General features: G+C 37.9%; 1 protein-coding gene and 2 long non-coding RNA genes across 5 annotated transcripts in view; 1 reads left to right on the top strand and 2 right to left on the bottom strand.

The window, feature by feature from the left end:
* LOC109103223 (NLR family CARD domain-containing protein 3-like) overlaps nt 1–21275 on the top strand; it is a 1793396-nt gene that overhangs the window by 244129 nt on the left and 1527992 nt on the right. The window lies entirely within an intron of this gene.
* On the bottom strand, nt 466–2855 carry LOC122141400. 2 transcript variants are annotated; one of them, XR_006157783.1, is made up of 3 exons: nt 2050–2855; nt 899–1530; nt 466–691 (listed from the first exon to the last, which is right to left on the bottom strand). It is a non-coding gene; the product is annotated as an uncharacterized LOC122141400 (long non-coding RNA). The 2 variants fall into 2 exon arrangements; XR_006157784.1 differs by lacking the exon at nt 2050–2855 and having other exon boundaries at nt 899–1995.
* Nucleotides 15063–19146, bottom strand: LOC122141389. Of its 2 annotated transcripts, none has more exons than XR_006157767.1 (3): nt 19086–19146; nt 18121–18282; nt 15063–15431 (listed from the first exon to the last, which is right to left on the bottom strand). It is a non-coding gene; the product is annotated as an uncharacterized LOC122141389 (long non-coding RNA). The 2 variants fall into 2 exon arrangements; XR_006157768.1 differs by having other exon boundaries at nt 15379–15511.

Here is a 21275-nt window from a genome sequence, read left to right as displayed (position 1 = left end):
GCGGTTATAGCTGTAAAAAAACGCTGGCAGCTGTGGTTACCAGAGAATTCCTGTAAAAAATACAGCAGCACTGTAGATTACCTTTACGGAAGAAATCTGTAAATTGATTTACAGTGAATGAAATGACAGCTAAATCACATTAAAAAATTGTTAAGTCTACACTTTTTTTTTTTGTGTTAATTTCACATAACTGCATTGTATATAAATAGACAATTTCCTGTATTTTTTACATGTAATAATTGCTTATTGTGCATCAATAAATAATCAAATTAACAGGGAAATATCAAACAAAAAACTAATTTAAACTGGTAAAACAACAGTAAAACTTTGCATTTTAAATGGAGATGTCCTGTATATTATACATAAAATATCCATAATATGCTGTATTTTATGTTTTAATAATGAAGTTATATTGTGGTAAATTTAAAAAAAATACATCTTGAAATAAGACAAGAGAGGAAAATATCACTTTTGCAAAATTTATTTAGCAGCCATCAAAAGAGTTGTAAACGACTGGATGCATTTTTTTTTTTTTCAAAGCAAGTTTGAAAAGTTATTTTTTAACAAAGTTTAAGTGCCAGGCGCACAACAACAACGCACACTCTCCCTGTCTGGAATGTTCCACAGTAAGACTTATCGATCTCCATAGAGACAATCAGGTGATGCCAATAGGCCAAGTTACAGGTCAGGTCTGTGGAGAGGCGAGCCCCTTTACAGTAAGAATGCAGGTGTGTTAAGGTATTTTTTTGCATTAAAAACAGTTCTAATTGAATAAAGGCAAGATACATACGGACCCTCTACCAGAAAGAGTTACAGTGCACCTTTAAGAGTTTAAAACAAATTACATAGTGCCTTAACCATAATACACACTGTGGATTTAACAAAGTGAAAACAGTACCTCTTCTCAAACAAACAGAAAGAGTCCATATTTAGGCTTAAATATGATACTCACTTTGTATTTAGGTCTGGTCTGGGACATCAGTCTGATGTTTTCTTTTTCTTATTTTGGGTGTTGAGATGATTTTTCCATCATCTCAGTCATAACAGTCCGTACCATTTGCTGCCTCAGTTTTGTGCCGGGCCTTTTTCCCCTCTCCAGAGAATGCATCACTTCCTCAGGAAATTGGAATTTCAAAGTTGTCATCCCAATGTGTGTCAAGTCCTGGGCTGCTGGAGGAGGTTGACGAGGAAATTTGGGGTGGAACAGAGCGATTGGGAAGATGAGGCTTCCACAGATGATAGTGAGCTTTTCTTAGTTTATAAGATTATAATGATTCACACTGTACAATATTACACAATGTCCATGTCTGCTTTTGATTCTGAATAGTTGTGTGGTGGTGTGTGGTGTTTTTCCAAACAGAAAGAAGCTTTCTGGCTTCTACAGGTCTTAATGCAGTCAACAAATCAGCCTCCGTTATGAACATTAGATCATCATACGTCTCGACTCCAATGGACTGCAAGTGCTCTTCCAGGATGTTTTTGTTTATTGCTTGAAGTTGTGGCAGGACTTCCATGATGGTGACATGCTTCCTACACATGTGAGAAGTGTGTATACACCACTTACTGGACACGACACAGACCTGCCCTCTCTAATATGATCATGTAAGTGAGACACTAGTTCTTTCATCGTGTGAAAATGGCGGGAACATAATGAAATGGCACATTTTAAATCCGCAACAACAGCTATAGGAGCCGCTTGCGGTGCAGGTGCATTGAGTACACGATAATAATGGTCCTTGAAAGCTGCGTAAGTGGTAAATGTTTGACTACAGTTGGCGCCAACACATTTGAAAAGACAACGGGGTTCATTCCTAAGCACTCTGCAATGAAGTACATATCCTCCTAATGTATCCAAATTCTTTTTACAAAAGACGCAGGTGATCATTTTTAGGATTTCAAGTGTCTGCCTGTGCTTTTCAGCTGAACTAAGTTATCACGCATTGATCTAGATAGCTATCTTAATTATCAACTAGTGCTAGCTTAACCATGGGCTTTCAGCACACATTTTCACTTGGTCTCGGAAAAAAGTAGACTAAATGTGAAGCTTACCGTGCAAACTTTCACTTTTCTGGATGAACAGCAGCAGATCCTCCAGAAAACTTGTGTTGAAATCATAGATTTGTCCTAAAAAATTTTTTAAATGATTTTAAAATGACAAAGTGGTCCGAAGATTTCTGCTGCGCCTGGTTTTTTGTCTAGTCAATGCAACTCCGGCTCGCTCATTATTGACTTCACTCGTGCTTCTCCCCCGATTATCCTTCTTCTTCTTCTTCTTTTAGAGTTTAACTGGCGGTTGGCAAACCAACTTAAGGTGCATTTACCGCCATCTACCAGACAGGAGTGTGGTCGTCGAGAATAGTCAGAGGGAATTATTCACCTATGCGCATACTTATGATATAAATATGTACATATTAAATACGGTAGAACAACCCCGTATTTTTGAGAAACCTCATAACTTGATTTTTAACACTTTTAGATACATCTCCTAATAGATTAACTAAAGTAAGCGCTTTCCCTTCTTTATATAGGACTGATGTTAAACAACTACGCTCTTCCATATAATTATTACACTCTATTAGGACATGTTCAACTGTTTCTGGCTGACCGCAATAATCACAACCTCCTGTCTGATGTTTCCCTATACGGAATAAAGATCTATTGAGACCTGAATGGCCAATCCTTAAACGTGTCAGCATTGCCTCTTCTCTCCTACTTCCATCCCTAGATCTACCCCCTCCCACATTTCTTTGCACACAGTAAAGATGTCTGCCAGTGTCATTACTATCCCACTGCTCTTGCCACATCCCAATCACTTTTTCCTGAATAATAGATTTCCCGTCAGCTTTGCATAGAGGGACATTGATGTGTCACGTCATCCAATTTCAAGGCCTGTTTAGCTAGAATATCCACATCTTCATTTCCATCAATACCTACATGGGGCAGGGACCCAAACAAACTGAACACAAACACCCTTTACTATGCAGCTGAAACAATATATAGTAAAAGTTTTGTATAATAGATCTAGTCTGCATGACTTTCCTGTTTTTTATGCTCAATAATGCAGCTTGACTGTCTGAGGCAACTACAGCTCTGTTTATGCCCCCAATATAATTCATAAACAACCAATTAAGAGCTAAAGCAATGGCAGTGAGTTCAACAGTATACACTGCAAGATAATCAGAAGTTCTTCTTTTAATTTTGATGTTATATTGTGGAATATTCACTGTCGCTCCTGTTCTGCCATTGTTGGGATCTTTAGACCCATCAGTATACAGTACAAGGTGTTCTTTAAACTGCTCGGTGACCCATACTCAGAATGTGAAAGTGAAAGTGACGTGACATTCAGCCAAGTATGGTGACCCATACTCAGAATTCGTGCTCTGCATTTAACCTATCCGAAGTGCACACACACAGAGCAGTGAACACAAACACACACGCTGTGAACACACACCCGGAGCAGTGGGCAGCCATTTTATTTATGCTGCGGCGCCGCCGGGGAGCAGTTGGGGGTTCGATGCCTTGCTCAAGGGCACCTAAGTCATGGTATTGAAGGTGGAGAGAGAACTGTACATGCACTCCCCCCACCCACAATTCCTGCCGGCCCGAGACTCGAACTCACAACCCTTCGATTGGGAGTCCGACTCTCTAACCATTAGGCCCAGACTTCCCCACTCCTCTGGGTAAATCCTCAACAATGCTCCTCTTGCAGCTAATTTTGAACAACAAGCCATTCTGGGGTACCGCTACTTTCCTTTTTCAATGCCAGTTGTAGCTGCAAGTCCACTACTGGCATAACAAACAGCCATGGAGGTATAGATGAACATGGTACAGTCGAACTGAACTTAAATTGCGTCAAGCCTACAATCTGGGCATTAATATCTACAATCCACCCAAAGCTATAGTAGTTAGACTTCTGATGTTCCCAACAATCCTTCAACACAGCTTTTGCTGGGTGAACACAGCTATGACCCTGGAGATTAACCCAGTACGCATACATTAACTTAACTCTCCTTAACCGCATCGGAAGTTCTCCAGTCTCAACCTGCAAAGCAGCAATAGGAGACGATCTAACAGCTCCACAACAAATACGCAACCCTTGTGATTGTTCTCTGTCCAACCTAATCAAAGACTTTCAGCTGCTCCCATATATGATAACCAGCCATAATCAAGGGAAGACCTCATGAGAGTCTGGTAAATCCTCAACAAAATGCTCCTCTTGCAGCTCCCCAGTTCTGACCAGACAAACACCTCAACAAATTATTAACTTTTTTACACTTAATTTGAACATACTCTATATGCTGCTTCCATGTAAGTTTCTCGTCAAATATAACTCCCAAAAAAACCTCACAACACTCACTTGTTCCAACTTTTGCTCATAAAGTTTTAGATGTAATGTCTTTATGTCGTCTTGAAAAACACAATAACTTGGGTTTAGTAACAGACATTCTAAAGCCCCACTTATTAGCCCATTCCTCCACCACCACGATTGCATCCTGCATCTTCTTTTCCAGGTACTTCAGATTACGTCCCCGAATCCAAAGGGCTCCGTCATCTGCATATAAAGACCTGCCTATACTTCCGTCAATTCGATCGAAAATGTCATTTATCATTATGTTGAAAAAGTACTGGACTGCCAGACGCTCCCTTGAGGTGTACCATTCTCTACAGCATATGTACTAGAATAGGCCGTGCCAACTCTAACTCAATTTCTCTTCCAAATAAAAAATCCAGTACCCAATTATAAAGCTTACCTCCAATACCAAGTTTCTCAAACTTCATCAAAAATCCCTCCTTCCACAACATATCGTAAGCTTTCTCTATATCAAAAAGGACAGCAACCACTATTTCTTTGTTTGTCTGGGCTTTTCTCACTTCTGACTCCAAACATAGAATTGCGTCCATCGTATTTCTTCCCTTATGTGACGGCCCGAGTGGTGGCCGCACAAGAGCGGTAAAGTGGATGTATCCAGCGCACACACACATGTATACATATAGTTATACGAAGGACATTCATTTCAGAATGGAGCTTATTTAAACTTCTTATTCATTTTCATTTGTTTCAGTATGATCGCATAAGTAACCACAGGAAACACAATTCATTCATTCATTCTCTATTTATTGTTAGGTTTGCATAAGTTTACATTTACATTCACAATGCATTGTGACTGATTTGAAGTGCACACAAAATTAGTTTATGTGTATCTGTTATGTATATTTGTTTCTATTTTGAGTTTAAGTTTACCGGTGATCGCTTCAGCCATGGTCCGTTGCAGCCGCATCCTGGTGTGTGACGAAAAACAAGAGTCCGGCAGGAACACCATATTAAGCTTATTGGTTCCGTCTGGGCGTACCATTCACTGGGAGTTTCTGGGGGGAGGAAGGAACGTTGATGTGTTACTAATTGATTTATTTTAGTTGTACATTTATGATATTGATTACATTTTGCTTTCCTTGTCTTTATTTACAATGTATCTTTGTTTGATTTGATTTTGATTTATGTGAGGTTATATGTTTGTATGTAAAGTTAAATTGTTTCCCCTCTTAATTTGTAATGGGCCCATCCCTTCCTTTATAAACTGTTGCTTTGTTCATTTGAGGAGGTCAGTTTTAGTTTGTTTGTTTGGTTTTTGTCCAATTGTTTGATCTCGGTTTTTGTTTGTTTATTTTGTTGTAAAGTGTGTAAAGTTATTTTGTTTTGGGTTCAAATAAAGACCCACTTGTTTGCGCAACGCTTATGTTCCTTGTTCTTGGCTTCTCGGTCCCTCACATATGGTGGCAGCGGTGGGATCTTTTAGTCAGTCAAGGACACAAAAGCGGTAAATAAAGAAAAAGGTTTATCTGAAAACCTTTGTTACAGTTCAGATTCTGTGTGCAGATATTTTTTGGTTCAGATTTTGGAATTCACTGGATATTGTCTCTCATAATGTCATAAAGTCATGTTACACATTGATGCTAGTTTAAAGTCAATTTGAAATGAAAGAAGAGATTAAAGTGAAGAAATGGAATTCAAACAGTATCTTTCCGGAGCCAAAAAATAAACAATGTTTCTGACTGCCTATACCATAATATTTATTGCTGTAGTATTAGTACATGTTTATTAATGAAATGATGCGCATGATCACAGACAGACTTGTTATACGGAGGCAAACTTAAGCCACATTCAGCGTGTTATGTTAAATAATTAAGACCCGCTTACCAGAGTCAAATCACTGAGATCCTTCTGTTTGTTTGGGGATTATCTAAAACTTAATATTATATGTATATTTATAGGCCATAACCATAATCTGTTGAGCCATTCAATGCTATTTACACAAAGAGCTCTCCTGTATAGTCATTAAAAATCCATTACTCATTTTAGTTCAAACAACACACAACAAAAAAAAATACTACAGTTTGCAATGATTATTTACATTTTCTATCCACTAAATGTGGCAACCTGAAACAAAAAAAAATTAATTCTGGGGTTGTACAGGATTTTTTAATATATGATAAATAAAACATTTAACTTGGGCAAAATATTCCTGTATATTAGACATTTAACAAGTTTCAATTCAAGCTGTTTTTAACCCAAGACAATCTAAACACATTTATAAGGAAGTTCTACTTTGTTTTTGTAAATCATTACACGGACACGACAAGTGAGAGGAAACACTGCTTGTTGAAGAGTGTTGTTGTTTTTTTCTCTGAAAGCAGACTCAGTGTTACCTCCTGTTTCTGTGATAAGACTCATCTTTTCCTCTCTTCTCTGACCTACTGATACAGCAGATGAACAGCTCAACACTGAGATCTTTGTGTCTCTGAAGACGATCAGACGCTCATCATGACCTGGACATGACAATGAGATCAAGATCATGAGAGTTCAGAGGAAAGAAATTGTTTCTGCTTCTCGGTGGTTTGTTACTTTCTCTACTTCGCGACAGACAGGTATAAGTTATAACTTAACAAATCACGCTTTTACACAGCTCTGAACATGCGTTCATCATTCTCCTAAATAAGTGTAATGGTGAAGTATTCAGACTTCCTTGCAGTAGTTCAGACGATCTTGTGCTGCAGGAACAGAATCCAGAAGTCTTTAAAACACTTTCGGTTTGTGATCGCTGTTAAAACACCTGTGCGATCTTCACGATTGATGTTTGTCAACCTGACACGACTTCATCTTGGAGAAAATCAAAGTCCAGTTAACAACAGATCTCGTGCAGCAGCGCCACCAACTGGACAGGAATGTGAGGCACAAACACACCTGCTTTCTCCTTCTTCTTCCTTCTAACAGCAGATCACAAACTAAAACAGTGCACTAGCGCCACCTGCTGTTTTCTTCATGTTCTCCCTCTCAATCTGCTCCATTCACCTCCTCTGCTACATTTGACAACTTTGAAGGGTTAGTTGAATAATGACAGACAAATCATATCAAGCCCCCATATAAACAGGGGGAAGAAAAAAAAAAAACGAACACAAAAAACAACAATTGCAAACGACAAGGTTTTCATACAAGCATAACTAAATGAACTGAGTAGAAGTTAAAGTAAACAAGATCAGCAGATCCGAGGAATTCTCTACTAAATAAAACACTCATCAGCGGTCCATAAAGAAAAGAAAAAAAACGGGATTAGTTAATTTTTATACTCTTGACCAATCAAAGTCATAGTTACACTCAAAGGGAAATTAAATGAAGGTCAGTAATACGAATCGGTCACTTAGAGCGACTCGCGAATGTTTGGTTGAAGTGCGTGCGTGTGTGTGCGTGAGTGTGTGAGTGAGTGCGTGTAAAATATCGCTGACCATGACTGGCAGGCCCTGTCGGAAAAAGTTCCTTGGGAGGCAGCGTTTTCTCCCGGAGTTGTAAACCCAATGGAATGGCGATCTTGTGAGTTCCTTCAGCAGCTCGTAACACTCTCTGCAGCCGGTGAATCTACATTTCCGCTCTCAACCCGACCAAATACAGCGTGCGTCTCACTCCCGCCGATCAACTCCTCAGGAAGAATCGCATCCATTGAATGATATGCTCAGCTGCCTCTTGGAGTCCAAGTTTACCATTTCCCCCCTTTTTTTCCAGCAATTTTTCCTTTTTATAATTTCCACTTAATTGTTCACATCCCGATATGGGCACGGGGGCGGATTTTCTTTACACCACCACAAAATAGAAAGTGGAGAGGAAGAAGAAGCAGAGAGGGACTTCGTTGAGGAAGAAAGGAGAGATGAAAGAGACTAAAACCCCTACACAGACAAAAGAGATAAAGAAAAAGACAGAGAAAAGAAAGATTATTGCACTTAAGATGGATGAAATATATATATACTTGTCTATTCAGTAAATATCTGGATATGAACAGCCATATTCTCAGACTAGAGGCTAGATGTACAAGAGATATTATATTGTCATATATTAGCACATTGACACAGATTGCTCCAAATGTGTCTCAGTGAGTCGAGTCTAGAGAAAGTCAAGTACTACTACTGCAGAAATGCAGAAGATATTTAGTAAATATCATAGTAGAAATATCAAAAATGTTACCCTTGTATAGTCAAACAATGCTTTTAATAATACAAAACAGAAGTTTTTCAAAGAAGTCTTTACACGTCTCTTCTGAGCAAGTTCAGTTGTGACAAACAGTTATAGTTCATGTATAGTTCAGATGAGAAACTGTGAGAGGAAAAAACTTCTGTAAAAATATTATTTGCAGTCTATAAATTTTTTTTTTTTTTTTTTGGAATGTTATCCAATGCTGTTTTAAAGGTTTTTTCGGTTAAATATTACTTTATCAATCAGTCATTTATTAATAAAACTGTCTACCTTTGCCAGACTGCCAGATACATTTTCTTTTCTTTTCTTTTCTTTTCTTTTTTCTTTTCTTCATCGTGGCACAATCTGGAGAAGTACCTGGCTGACAGAGGTTGATTTTTCTGAGCACTTATGTTTGTCTTTAAACAGTTTGTCATATCAATAAACACTGGGAAATTACTACAAATGGTGTGCATTCATTCATTGTGCATTCAAAAGCTGTGTGTGAAAAGCATCCATATGGGAAAACAAACTTATTACTGTAGCGTGAACCAGACAAATTAAAGATTCGATCGGGAGCCTGGTTGAAACATGAGCCGAATTCCACAGAAAGGCAGGATGTTGTAAATCAACTCCTAGCACCACAGTCTGATAACCAACCAACTCTTTCACAGAACAGCTTTCAACATTAACACACTTGGAACAATTATTGACAATTTCAATACGAAGAAGAGATTGTCTAATTTGGGGCAAAGTAATCGAAGAAATGGACAGTCTAAACCTCACATGTAAAGCCATGAGAGTAAACAAGATCGTTGGATTGACTTCCCCCCACCTAGCAGAACCAGACTGAAATTCCTAAGGAGACCTGTTAAACCCCTCTGGTCTTCACAGGACGTATCCTTACTCCCCCCAGAAATGGCACAGAGAATGCCTTCCAATGCATATATGCACCAAAAATGAACTCAAAAAAGACTTCTAAATGGATTTCAGTCCATTGCTCAACTCCATATCATACATGAACCCACACATTTTATTATAATGTTTCTAATCACTTATTGTGTATGTCTTTTTAAATAACTCTTGAATAGCTTAAGGGATCATATTCATGTTTAGTATGTGTGTGTTCGAATCTTCTTGCTTGAAACGTTTCTGACCATCAGTTATTTGTCAAATGTATCATATTCTTGTTATAGGAATCATGTCCAAATTATACCCTGCAAGAGTGGGAAAATTCGGACCTCGTGCTTGATAAGATAACATATGATTTATGAATGGGTGGGACAAACAAATGCAACACCCCGAGAAAAGACAATATCTAATTGGTCAAGACAACATTTGAGGTGTGGCCAAAATGCCAGTTTAAATACTCAGGACACCATCAAATTTTGCTTTTAGCTTTGCTTGTAGTTTAAGCTTTTAGCTTTGAGCTTTCGTTTAGCTTTTGCTATCAGTCATGCCGGCTTTTAGCTTTTAGCTTTCGTTTAGCTTTTGCTATCAGTCATGCCGGCTTTTAGCCTGCTTTTTAGCTGCTGCTTTTAGTCATGCTTTGTCATCGCTTTTTTAGCGTTCTTCGAGGGCCGTTCCAGCGTGCTTCGGACTGCACGCCTGCTGCTACTTAGCCACAATGAGAAGAAACACCACCTAGTCTCGTCAAACTTTACTTCTATTACTTTTACTTTAGTTTCTTTTTTTTCCGTTTGAGAGTTTCGTGTTCTGAGTTAAGTTTTGTAATGCCATGTCTCCTAGTCTGACCCCGAGTGCCCATCTAAAACTTCAACCAGCCCACACAACTCCGCATCGTCAGCCAACGTCCAACGACTGGCTTCCCAAGACGTCACTTCAACGACTACTGAACTTCCAGCCAATCAGCAACTTCGGGAAACCCCCTTTTCAGCGACAACAAAGGGAACCCCGTTAAACAGGCAACGCAAGTAACCTCCAGACTCACATCTGTACTGGTGTTATCTAATATAATTTTAAACCTCATTGAGGAAGTGCGAGGGTTAAGTGATTAATGGTTGTTCATGTCTATGCAATTTCACGTATTGCTGTAAACTTGGGATTTCACATTTTCATTCTCTTAAACTCATTCTTTCCTAACTTTCTATCTTCCTGAAACTTGTGTGAATGTGTGAGTGCGTGTGCTTATGTGTTAGATTAGTTTAAATGTCTTAGATTTATCTAATAAAGCCTTATTCATATTGAAAAGAGAAGTATCTTGTGTTTTGTGCTCACAAGTTAATGTCTTAAACTGCCGATCTTGTTACTGTGCTAATTAATAGTGTTTTCACTATACCTTGGGATATTAATATCCAGCGCAGATTTGATGTTAAACGGCTCGTTCAGTGAATCGCTGGCCGTTTCAGTGATCAGCCATGAAACAGTGATTGTTCAAATTCCCTTTAAAATCTTAAATGATTCCCTTTGAGCTAAATTGACCTGTTTCCCTTACAACATGGTACAGTCGAACTGAACTTAAATTGCGTCAAGCCTACATTCTGGGCTTTAATATCTACAATCCACCCAAAGCTATAGTAGTTAGACTTCTGATGTTCCCCAACAATCCTTCAACACAGCTTTTGCTGGGTGAACACAGCTATGATCCTGGAGATTGACCCAGTACGCATACATTAACTTAACTCTCCTTAACCGCATCGGAAGTTCTCCAGTCTCAACCTGCAAAGCAGTAGTAATAGGAGACGATCTAACAGCTCCACAACAAATACGAAACCCTTGTGATTGTTCTCTGTCCAACCTAATCAAATGACTTTCAGCTGCTCCCATATATGATAAACAGCCATAATCAAGGGAAGACCTCATGAGAGTCTGGTAAATCCTCAACAATGCTCCTCTTGCAGCTCCCCAGTTCTGACCAGACAAACACCTCAACAAATTATTAACTTTTTTACACTTAATTTGAACATACTCTATATGCTGCTTCCATGTAAGTTTCTCATCAAAATATAACTCCCAAAAAACCTCACAACACTCACTTGTTCCAACTTTTGCTCATAAAGTTTTAATGTAATGTCTTTATGTCGTCTTGAAAAACAAATAACTTGGTTTTTAGTAACAGACATTCTAAAGCCCCACTTATTAGCCCATTCCTCCACCACCACAATTGCATCCTGCATCTTCTTTTCCAGGTACTTCAGATTACGTCCCCGCATCCAAAGGGGCTCCGTCATCTGCATATAAAGCCCTGCCTATACTTCCGTCAATTCGATCGAAAAATGTCATTTATCATTATGTTGAAAAGTACTGGACTGCAGACGCTCCCTTGCGGTGTACCATTCTCTACAGCATATGTACTAGAAGAGGCCGGGCCAACTCTAACCTCAATTTCTCTTCCAAATAAAAAAATCCAGTACCCAATTATAAAGCTTACCTCCAATACAAAGTTTCTCAAACTTCATCAACAATCCCTCCTTCCACAACATATCGTAAGCTTTCTCTATATCAAAAAGGACAGCAACCCACTATTTCTTTGTTTGTCTGGGCTTTTCTCACTTCTGACTCCAAACATAGAATTGCGTCCATCGTATTTCTTCCCTTACGAAAACCACTTTGAAAAGGGCAGAACAAGTTTTTACTTTCCATATAATATGTCAGCCTATCTGTTACTATTCTCTCCATCATTTTCCCTAACTGCGAGGTAAGCGCAATGGGCCTGTAATTAGAAGGGTCATTTGCTCTTTTACCAGGCTTCAGCACTGGCACTATGACTGCCTGTTTCCACACACCAGGAATCCTTCCTGTTTCCCAAACCAGATTGAAAAGCTTCAAGACAACATTAAGAGACCTGTCACTTAAATGTCCAAGCATAGAGTAGCAAATACCATCCTTGCCAGGTGTAGATTGATTCACATTAGAGACAGCCTTCTTCAATTCAAAAATTGAAAAAGGCATATCAAGATCCCGACTTGTAATTCTTTTCCAAACAATAACTCCTGAATTTTCAGCTAAAGCCTCCTCTCTACAGCACTTGCCAGTGCCTGACAATTTCTCAGAACTGTGTACTTTAACTAAAGTCTCCACCAACAACTCTGCTTTTTCTTTATTACTAACAGCAGTCTGACCATTACGAAGCAAAACAGGCATAGAATAATTCCTTTTAACACCATTCATTTTCCTAATAACTCCCCATACATCTGACAACTTAGTTTCTCTCTCAATTGTATTACAAAATTTCCCTCCAGAAAGCCTTTTTTGCAGCTCTAACAGTCTTTCTAACAACAGCCTGCGCTCTCTTATACTGGACTAAAGCCTTAAGTGTATGATTCTTCCATATCTGCTCAAATGCCTTACTTCTCTCTTTAATTGCAGCACTACACTGCTCATTCCACCATGGTACAGACTTTTTAACTCCTCTTCCACCAGTCTTTGGAATTGAGACCTCAGCCACCTGAAGAATATTACACACAAATTCAGAGTTAAGTAATTCCACATCATTCAAACATCTTTCATCTAATTCATCACACTTCCTCTCAGCTAAAGCTTGAAATAATTCCCAGTTGGCTTTATCTAACCTCCATCTCGGTACCCGCACTTCATCTTCTTTAATTACATCAATTCCAACTGTTACAATTATGGGGAAGTGATCACTACCCATAGGTAAGTCACTTAACACCTCCCATGATGTAATACCTGCTACTCCACTCGATATAAATGTTAAATCCAAATAACTCTCTGTGTTTCTACAGCAATCATATCTTGTACCTCTACCATCATTAACACAAACAAGCGAATTCAATTCAAGGAACTCCTCAATAATCACCCCATTTGCATCTGTATTCAGGCTTCCCCATAATACATTATAAGAATTAAAATCACCGCACCACACTATCTTTCCTTGAATCTGTCCACTTACAGCACCTAGGTCCTCAATACTCAACCTCTTACTAGGATTATAAAAATTAACCACTGAAACTTGATCATTACCTATCCAGATTTTAACAACTACTGATTCATACTCCTGCCCCATATTTTCGACTTTGTACCTCAGACCATCTTGAACAAATGTTGCTACTCCCCCACCTTGTCTATTCTTCCTATAATTTCTTATTACTGTGAAACCTTGAATAATAAAATCTAACTGAGGTTTGAGCCATGTCTCCTGAATACATATTATATGGGGCCTATTTCCCAAATCAGAGATGTACTTCTTAAACTCTTGACCATTGCTGATGAGACTCCTCGCATTCCACTGGAGAATAATTATCATGAGACAGACGGTACACCACTCCATGTTTGAGGTGGATGAAAATTGACTCTCATTTAATTTCTCTTCCACTAATTCCCAGCTAGTATTTTTAAAACCGAGGAACTTCTGCGCTGCTTTTACAATTATTTTAATTTTTTCCGTCTTCCTTTCAACTTGAGCAGTACAATTAATAATCTCTACCATGAACAAAACAAAGTCATCTTTTCTCATGAGTAGAGTATCTTCTTTGATCTTACTGCATCCCTGATAAGCAGAACTGCATGCCTCTACAGCCGCTGTTTTATTCACCTGTACGGTTGGCTGAGCAGGTATTTTCCTAGCCGCTTCCGCAAATGAGACCCCAGTTTGGATTTTAACCTTCTGTACCTCTTCAGCTCTTTTGCTAACTGTACATCCCCTGTAAGCTGAGCTATGTTCACCTCCACAGTTACAACATTTCAAGGCAGCTCCTTCCTCACATTTCCCATATTCATGATCCCCGGCACATCTCCCACACCTCTGCTTCCCCTTACATACTGCCGCGACATGTCCAAACTTTTGACATTTAAAACATCGAAGTGGTGGAGTAATAAACGGCCGAACACCATAACTCATGTTACCAACACAGACTTTATCTGGTAGAACCCTCTCTTCAAACTTCAACATGACTGAAAAACTATCACTCCATGATTAGCGCTTATTATATATAACATATTCTGATTAACTGATAAACGTAGGTCTTTATTCTTATTACTGTTTACAAGATCCCACAGTTTGCTCCTTACAAATGCATATGATGCAGTCACTGAATCTGACAAAAAATCATAGCTATCGTAATGTTACCACACACTCTCAGAAATAAAGGCACATTTATTTAATAAAGAAACGGTTGGCGAGACACAACTCACAAGTCGACATTCAGGTAGCAATAATTAATGGTCATTTTTATTAAATAAAGTGTATTTTCTTAATCTCTCCAGTACCCAAAGTGAAGACAAACAGCGATTAAAAGACGCAGCATTTCTAAACACTGAAGCTGTCAGTCAGTTCAGCACAAACTCACTGTGTGTGAAAATGTTCATTTTAATCAATTCATCTGTCAAAACTTCACAATCCAGCTTTTATTTACACTTTGTTTTCTGCTTTGTTTGTTGTAATGAGAGCATTTGTTATTGTTAGTAACAGACAGACAGATAGCTAACTTAATATAGAATTAAATAGAATAACAATGTGTAGAAAATGTAAGAGAGATCATAGAAAGGTTTTAAGTAACATGGAAATTTCACACATTGTAGATTTGCTTTATATCTTTTGATACATTTAAGTGCTGCACTTGACAATCACATTTAAACATCTGAATCATTATGAATGAGTTTAATACAAATATTATTAAACTGAAGAGCCAGACAGACTCATCTGAAATTCATCATCCTCTGATCCAGCTTTACATTAAAACACAATGATCATCTGCTTGAATACTAAAGCAACATTAATCATTCAATATCATGTTTCTAACACACATGCTGCATTATTTCATTTTAAAGTCTGAGTTCTCTTCACCTGTATGGATCACATTTACACATTTATCACACATTTATTTCTCCTCATAGACACAGTAGTGAAGCTCTTCTGTGGATCTTCAGCTGATGTTTACTGCTCCTCTCAAGAACACTTCACATTATGATATACAGCATTTATCAGCTTTTGGTGATTGAACTCTATCAGGGACTTTTGGTGATTGAACTCTATCAGGGACTTTTGGTGATTGAACTCTATCAGGGACTTCTGGTGATGGATCTGTATCTACACTGTAAGGTTGAACAGAAGAGAAAATAATCAGAGTTCAATGGAATAAAGTACAAAATAATTACTATATAGGTCCTTCTCAAAAAATTAGCATACAGCTCATGAAAACCCAAAATTCCTATCTCAAAAAAATTAGCATATTTCATCCAACCAATAAAAGAAAAGTGTTTTTAATACAAAAAAAAGTCAACCTTCAAATAATTATGTTCAGTTATGCACTCAATACTTGGTCGGGAATCCTTTTGCAGAAATGACTGCTTCAATGCGGCGTGGCATGGAGGCAATCAGCCTGTGGCACTGCTGAGGTGTTATGGAGGCCCAGGATGCTTCGATAGCGGCCTTAAGCTCATCCAGAGTGTTGGGTCTTGCGTCTCTCAACTTTCTCTTCACAATATCCCACAGATTCACTATGGGGTACAGGTCAGGAGAGTTGGCAGGCCAATTGAGCACAGTAATACCATGGTCAGTAAACCATTTACCAGTGGTTTTGGCACTGTGAGCAGGTGCCAGGTCGTGCTGAAAAACGAAATCTTCATCTCCATAAAGCTTTTCAGCAGATGGAAGCATGAAGTGCTTCAAAATCTCCTGATAGCTAGCTGCATTGACCCTGCCCTTGATAAAACACAGTGGACCAACACCAGCAGCTGACATGGCACCCCAGACCATCACTGACTGTGGGTACTTGACACTGGACTTCAGGCATTTTGGCATTTCCTTCTCCCCAGTCTTACCTCCAGACTCTGGCACCTTGATTTCCGAATGACATGCAAAATTTGCTTTCATCCGAAAAAAGTACTTTGGACCACTGAGCAACAGTCCAGTGCTGCTTCTCTGTAGCCCAGGTCAGGCGCTTCTGCCGCTGTTTCTGGTTCAAAAGCACACGCCTGTGCACGGTGGCTCTGGATGTTTCTACTCCAGACTCAGTCCACTGCTTCCGCAGGTCCCCCAAGGTCTGGAATCGGTCCTTCTCCACAATCTTCCTCAGGGTCCGGTCACCTCTTCTCGTTGTGCAGCGTTTTTTGCCACACTTTTTCCTTCCCACAGACTTCCCACTGAGGTGCCTTGATACAGCACTCTGGGAACAGCCTATTCGTTCAGAAATTTCTTTCTGTGTCTTACCCTCTCGCCAGACTTAATCAATGATGGCCTTCTGGACAGCAGTCAGGTCGGCAGTCTTACCCATGATTGCGGTTTTGAGTAATGAACCAGGCTGGGAGTTTTTAAAAGCCTCAGGAATCTTTTGCAGGTGTTTAGAGTTAATTAGTTGATTCAGATGATTAGGTTAATAGCTCGTTTAGAGAACCTTTTCATGATATGCTAATTTTTTGAGATAGGAATTTTGGGTTTTCATGAGCTGTATGCCAAAATCATCAGTATTTAAAACAATAAAAGACCTGAAATATTTCAGTTGGTGTGCAATGAATCTAAAATATATGAAAGTTAAATTTTTATCATTACATTATGGAAAATAATGAACTTTTTCACAATATGCTAATTTATTTAAGAAAAAATCCTGTAATCAGATTAATTACTAAACATAACTCATAACAAACACTTATACAAACAAAACACATATATACAAAAAAACACAAATCTTTCAGTTAAATGTTGCACTAGTTAAAGCTGTTTGTCCTCTAGTTTAAACATGTTTGTGTTGGTCTCAGTAAATAAGTGAAATTATTGCACAGCGAGCTGGAATACTGGATTCTGATTGGTCAGTCGTGACATTCTGAGTTGTGTTATTCATCAGGTGTGTGTTGTCATTAGCAGCGCAGAATAACACACAGTCATACGGTATTTGAGTCGGGCTTTCTTTGACTTCTCTCGTATCACAGCACCACGCTCTCACTCGTTTCCATTCAAACACAACTGCTATTAGCTTGTGCCTCAGTTACTGACTGTATTTACCCTCAAACCAAACCGCAGGAGATTCCTGTTAATAGTAGACTTGAGGAGACATTGTTCAAAGTGTGTCTTGTTGTTAAAGTTGTTGCTAACTGACGAGAAGTGTTTTTAGCTGAATCTAAATTGTGTCTAATTCTTCACTTCTGTGTCAAGAAAGCATATAATAAGTGTGATAATGCACATGCAGCAGGATGTTATCACAGAATAAGTCTCTTCAGGAGGACACAAGTCCTGATCACCCTGTCGGGTTTATTCTGTGATAACAAGCGGCTGGAGGTACATTATCTCTTACAGAAAGTAAGTGTAAAGTAATGTGACGTGTTGCTTGTCAAAGTAAAAACACACAAGAGACATTGATCATGTGATGCTGGACGACTGTGAGCTGAAGCTGAATCTGCTCTGATTTTACCAGCGTTTTCCTACAATCTGAACAAATCTATTTCAAACTGTAATGATTCACTATTACTGATGTCATTAATAAAGCAGCTGTTGCTGTATAAAGCTGTGACAGTGTGCTTTTCTTCTCTTTCCTCCTTTGTGTTCAACATTTTTATCAACTTTTACATTTCATTCTGACACAAACCCTTTGTAATAAAGCTTGATGATAATTTGATAAACTCTTTTCACAAATATTTGAAAGTATATATTTGTTCACATATCAGAGGTAAATGAATCTCTTTAATATCACAAAGTGAAGTTTACTCACATCAGTTCACAGTTTGAGTCTCGTAGCACATCAATGAGCTTCTGCTTTGAGTCTCCAATCATATTATAACTCAGATCAAGCTGTTTTAGAAACTGCAGAGCTTTTGTGTTTGTCAAAGACTGAGTTAAAGAAGAAACATCTGTAATGTCACAGTTATAAAGACTAGAAAGAGACAAACAGAAGAAGAGAGATCATCTTACAAACAAATCATTAAGATGAAGAATCTTTCACAAATATAATGTGAACACATTCATCATGAGATATTGAGTATAAAGTGTTTTGTTTAACTCTTATGTGCTGTTCATTTGGGGAGGACACTCGTGCTGTTTGGGGTCTCCAGAGAACACAGCCAACAAAAAGACATTTGTTACCAAAAAAAAATAAAAAATTTTTTAATGTAATTTTACTTAAAATTCTACATGTAGTTAAAGGATTTGTTATATTTTTTTTACATTTATAGGCAACAAAGGGATATTGTGTAAAAAAAAAAAAAAATTATATATTATATATATATATATATATATATATATATATATATATATATATATATATATATATATATATATATATATTAACAAATGTAATTTTACTTAGTTTATTAATGTTTTTACACCCCATTATGTAGTATTTTTAACGATTTATGATATCTTTAAAATTGATAAAAATAAATTAAATATATTTTTAAATAGGTTTTTATATAAAAAAAAGTTTTTACTTAAAATTTACTTTATAAAAGACCCTCATTATTAATTGTGATTAATGGGGATAACATGGCGTGTGTGTTTTTCCTCCATCGTGGATGTGCTGGTGTCTCCTCTTCAGACTGTGTGTGTTGTCAGCATTGTGACTGACATTTCTGACAAATTATGTAACAACAAAATCAACATTTTTATACTTTCCCATTAATGTCTACAGTTGTTTTTTTTTTTATATCATTTTGATTCTTGTATGTGAATGTTACTGACCTCAATCTCTCCAGTTTACAGCGTGAATCCTTCAGTACGTCACATAAGTGATTCACTCCTGTGTTATTTATTTGATTCCAGCTCAGGTTCAGTTCTCTCAGGTGTGATGGGTTTGATTTCAGAGCTGAAGTCAGGATGAGACACTGTTTCTCTGTAATACTGCATCTCCACAGACTGAAGACAGAAAGAGAAAACACAATGAATCAGACACATTATGTTCATGTGTGAGTAATTCATCATGTGTTAACATCATACAGTGCAATAATAAAATGTTGCCAAAAACCTTATTATATGACCATAAACAAAAACAGAAGAAAAAAAATTAACAAAGTAGATTAAGATATACGATCAACTACAGAACTACTTAAAAATGACATTAAACGTGAAAACTGAGTTTAAATGTGAGAAATCAAGAAAATTCTGTTTCTGAATTACAATTTACTTAAAGACATTTTAAGAGTATTTTATCATCAATAAACATTTTTTTTTTTTTGCAATTGTCATTCTTTACTGCACTGTAAGTCTGAGGGAATGTGAAAAAAAGAAAGTATGTCAGCATTTAATTTGGTCCATTAATGAACTGGATTGCTGTGATTTGTTATTGCTGTGATCTCCGGCGATTGACAGATTTTCCTGCTCCATCATCAGAGGAGAGAAGAGATGATTTAGAAAGAAAAAGGAAATTTATATCAAAGATCAGGAGAACACATCAATTAGAAATACATTATGCGCACAGATAAATCATTTCAGCACTGCCATATCCATAAAATGAGAAAAAAATAACTGTCAACTTTAATTTCATGGTGACTTTTTAATATGATTTTAAGTAGTTCTATAGTTGATCCTATATCTTAATCTACTTTGTTAATCTTTTTCTTCTGTTTTTGTTTTATTGGGGCAGTTGTGGCCTAATGGTGAGAGAGTCAGGCTTGTAACCTGAAGGTGGTGGGTTCGAGTCTCAGGTCCAGCAGGGATTGTAGGTGGAGAGAGTGAATATCCAGTGCTCTCTTTCTACCTTCAACACCACCACTGACATCACACAACTGATCAACAACCTAACCACAACTGTTCCCTGGGGGCCGTGTGTGTTTTATGGTGTGTGTGTGTGTGTGTGAGAGAGAGAGAGAGAGAGAGTGCGTGTGTGCACGGTGTGTGTGTTTGTTCACGTTGTGTGGGTGTTCACAGTGTGTGTGTGTGTTTGTTCCCGTTGTGTGTGTGTGAGAGAGAGTGTGTTTGTTCACGTTGTGTGTGTGTGAGTGTGAAAAAAAATTTTTACAATGTGTGTGTGTTCACGGTGTGTGTGTGTGAGTTCCACCTGAAAGTAAACAGTAATCTTTAATCTCAGTGAGTCTGCTGTAGAGTGTAATGATACTAACTCTAGTTTCTCCAGCTTGAATTGTGTGTTCATCAGTAGATCACTGAGGTTTTTCACTCCAGAGTCTCCTAGTTTACTCCAGCTTAGCTTCAGTTCTCTCAGGTGTGATGGGTTTGATTTCAGAGCTGAAGTCAGGATGAGACACTGTTTCTCTGTAATACTGCATCCACACAGACTGAAGACAGAAAGAGAAAACACAGTGAATCAGACACGTTATGTTCATGTGTGAGTAATTCATCATGTGATAGTGAAAGGTCGTGACATATGTGTTAACACCATACAGTGCAGTAATAAAAAAACATTGCCAAAAACCTTATTATACTGTATGACCATAAACAAAAGCAGAAGAAAAAGATTAACAAAGTAGATTAAGATATAGGATTTAATTTGGTCCATTAATGAACTGGATTGCTGTGATTTGTTATTGCTGTGACCTCCGGTGACTGACAGATTTTTCCCTGCTCCATCATCAGAGGAGAGAAAGAGATGATGTTGTGAGGAGAAGGAAAGTTATTCAGATAAAAGTTCAGGAGGACTTCAATTAGAAATACATTATGTGCACAGATAAATCATTTCAGCACTGCAATATTCCATAAAAAATAATAACTGTCAACTTTAATTTATGAAAGTAAACGGTAATCTTTAATCTCACTGTAACTGCTGTAGAGTATAATGATACTAACTGTAGTTTCTCCAGCTTGAATTGTGTGTTCATCAGTAGATCACTGAGGGTTTTTCACTCCAGAGTCTCCGAGTAGTTTACTCCAGTTCAGGTCCAGTTCTCTCAGGTGTGATGGGTTTTGATTTCAGAGCTG

This window comes from Cyprinus carpio, chromosome B22, assembly GCF_018340385.1.
Source record: "Cyprinus carpio isolate SPL01 chromosome B22, ASM1834038v1, whole genome shotgun sequence".
NCBI lineage: Eukaryota > Metazoa > Chordata > Actinopteri > Cypriniformes > Cyprinidae > Cyprinus > Cyprinus carpio.
Note: the sequence above shows the minus strand (reverse complement) of the source record. Positions and strands in the feature narration are given on the sequence as shown.